At 33.4% G+C, this 3495-nt stretch overlaps 1 non-coding gene across 1 annotated transcript; it reads left to right on the forward strand.

The window, feature by feature from the left end:
• The first annotated feature begins 2761 nt into the window (after window positions 1-2761).
• TRNAA-UGC (transfer RNA alanine (anticodon UGC)) lies at window positions 2762-2833 on the forward strand. The gene has a single exon. It is a non-coding gene; the product is annotated as a tRNA-Ala (tRNA).
• Window positions 2834-3495: the final 662 nt, after the last annotated feature.

The raw sequence follows: 3495 nt of genomic DNA on the forward strand, positions 1-3495 counted from the left end.
TGATGTGTCAGATTTTAATTTCTTTTCATCATGGTTATGGAAAACAAAAGAATTTTCTCACTATGTTGAATTAAATAAAATATGGAAATTATTCCTCCTTTCATGAGAAGAAGCAAATCTCTGTGGTTCCCCAGTGACCATCTGGGAAACGTCAAAGTCAGTTTAGATAGGAAAGACTCTTGTTCTTTTTTAAATTGTGGTAAAATATATATAACATGAAGTCTACCATTTTAGCCTTTTTTAAGGGTTCAATTAAATGGCGTTAAGTGCATTCACAATGTTTTATAATCATCAATCACTATCCCAAAGACTTAATATTTCATTATCTTGAATTTTGGAAAGGCAATCTCAAAAAAGTTGTTAGAACAGATTAGCCACAAGAGCAAGGAATAAGTTGTTATCTTCGTTACCTCATTAATCAGAATGATAATAATGATATTTAAAATAAACATAATAAAAGTTTACATGATAATCATTAAGAATTTTAGTCCTTCCTGAAGTGAAGAATCCTTGTTGCTTTATTTTAAAAAACCCTAGGAGCATAGTAAGAGGCAGCATAGAAACACACAAGAAAGGTAGATTTTTGAGAATTGAGAGTATGCACATAGGTGAGACAAAATAAAATTTTGTTGTCTGAGTAGAGTATGCAGAGGACAAAGATTATTATTTATTTCTTCATATCTAGAACAAACTGTATATTCCAGGCCATAATATTTCTTTAGCTATAAGTCCCCTTTTCTTATCATATTAAAATTTTTTTTATCCTAACATTATTATGTGAATACACTTAAAGATTTAGTCATACCCTACAATGTTGGATGACAATATTATTTAAAGTTTAAACTTTCAACTTAAAAATATAATTAATTTTATTAAATGTTGTTAGATAGTATATATCACATTGGCTTTGCTATTTTATATTAAGCCCTATGTGAGATAAAGACTTTCCAAAACAAACAAAAGCTAGGGGAGTTCATCACTAGTCTTGCCTTACAAGAAATGTTAAAAGAATTCTTCAAGCTAAAACAAAAAGATGTTAATTAGTAACATGAAAACATATGGAAATATACAACACACTGGTAAAGGGAAGCATATAGTAAAATGCAGAATACTCTAATACTGTAGTATGGTGGTGTGTTAAGAAAATTAACTCTAGTATAAAGGTTAAAGGACAAACAGATTAAAATAGTTAAAGAATACACAATATAAAGAGATGTAAATTTTGACGTCAAAAACATAAACGGGGGGTGGGGAGTAAAAGGATAGAGTTTTTGTACGTGATCAAAGTTAAATTGTTATCAGCATAAAATAGACTGTTATAACTGCTTTGGGAGAGATCCCAGGTGTCTCCTTACTTGCTGCAAGTGATAAATCCTTCTTTCTCCTGCAAATTAAAAAAAAAAAAAAGACTGCTATAAGATGCTTTATGTAAGCTGCATGGTAACCACTAAGCAGAAAACCTACAGTAGATTCAGAGAAGATAAAGAGAAGGGAATCAAAGCATACCACTATGGAAAATCATCAGTTCACAAAGGAAGGCAGCAAAAGAGGAAGAAAGGAACAAGAGTAAAGCAAAATAGCCAGAAAACAATGAGTAAGATGGCATTAGCAAGTCCCCACCCTTCGACAATCATTCTAAATGCAAATGAATTGAATTCTCTAACCCAAAGACATAAAGTGGGTGGATGGTTAAAAACAAGACCCAACTACAAGAGACTTACTTCAGCTTTAAGGATACACATAGGCTCAAAGTGAAGGGATGGAAAAAGATATTCCATGGGTAGTTATCCTTATATCAGACAAATAGACTTTAAGCCAAAAACACTAACAAGAGACAAAGACAATCATTATATAATGATAAGTGGGTCAGTTCATCAAGGAGATACAATGATTATAAATATACATGCTCCCAACATCAGGGCACCTTAATATATTAAGCAAATACTAACAGATTTGAAGGGAGAAATAGACAGCAATACAATAACAATCAAGGTTTCCAATGCTCTCCTTTCAACAATGGATAGACCATCCAGAGAGAAAATCAACAAAGAAATATTGGACTTGAACCATACTCTAAACCAAATAGACCTAACAAACGTATACAGAACCTTCCACCCAACAACAGCAGAATACACATTCTTCTCAAGTGCACATGGAACATTCTCCAAGATAGATCATATGATAAGTCACAAAACAAATCATGGCAAATTTAAGAATATTGAAATAATACCAAGCATCTTTTCCAACCACAATGGAATAAAACTGGCAATAATTCAAAACAGGGAAGATGGAATATTCACAAATATGTGGCAATTAAACAACACACTCCTGAACAACCAACAGGTCAAAGAAGAAATCAAAAGGGAAATTAAAAAAAAAAATCTTGAAAGAAACAAAAATGGAACCACAACATATCAAAACCTATATGATGCTGCAAAAGCAGTTCTAAGAGGGACATTCACAGCAATAAACACCTACATCAAGAAAAAAGAAAGATCTCAAATAAACAACCTAACCTTATACAACAAGGAACTAGAAAAAAAGAACAAAATAAGCCCAAAGTTAGCAGAAGGAAATAAGAAAAATTAGAGCAGAAATAAATGAAACCAAGACCAGAAACACAATAGAAAAGATTAATGAAACTAAGAGCTGGGTGTTTTTTTTTTTTAAGATAAAATGGACAAACTCTTAGCTAGACTAAGAAAAAAAGGAGAGAAGACTCAAATAAATAAAATCTGAAATGAAATAGGAGACAGGGAATTCCCTGGTGGTCCAGTAGTTAGGACTTGGCACTTGCACTGCTGGGGCCCAGGTTCCATCCCTGGTCAGGGAACTAAGATCCTACAAGCTGCATGGCACTGCCAAAAAAATAAAAAAGAGGAGACATTACAATTGATACCACAGAAATACAAAGGACCATAAGACACTACTGTGAAAAATAAGATGCCAACAAGTTGGATAACCTAGAAGAAATGGATAAATTCCTAGAAACATACAAACCACCGTGACTGAATCATGAAGAAATAGAAATTCTGAACAGACCAATAATGACCAATAATGAGTAAAGAGGTAGAATCAGTAAACAAAAACGTCCCAACAAATTAAAGCCCAGAACCAGAAGAATTCACAACTGAACTCTACCAAACATTTAAAAAAGAATTAATGCCAATCCTTCTCAAACTCTTCCAAAAAACTGAAGAGGAAAGAGCACTCCCAAACTCATTTTACATGGCCAACATTACCCTGATACCTAAACCAGATGAGGACACTATAAGAAAAACAAATTACAAACCCATATCCCTGCTGAACATGGATACCAACATTCTGAACAAAATACTAGCAAACTGGATTCAACAGTATATCGAAAGTAACATAGGGAATTCCCGGGTGGTCCAGTGGTTAGGACTCGGCACTTTCACTGTCATGGGCCCAGGTTCGATCCCTGGTCAGGGAACAAAGATCCCAAAAGCCACATGCGATCAAAAAAAAGAAAAA

This window comes from Tursiops truncatus, chromosome 2 (assembly GCF_011762595.2).
Source record: "Tursiops truncatus isolate mTurTru1 chromosome 2, mTurTru1.mat.Y, whole genome shotgun sequence".
In the NCBI taxonomy this organism is placed as follows: Eukaryota; Metazoa; Chordata; class Mammalia; order Artiodactyla; family Delphinidae; genus Tursiops; species Tursiops truncatus.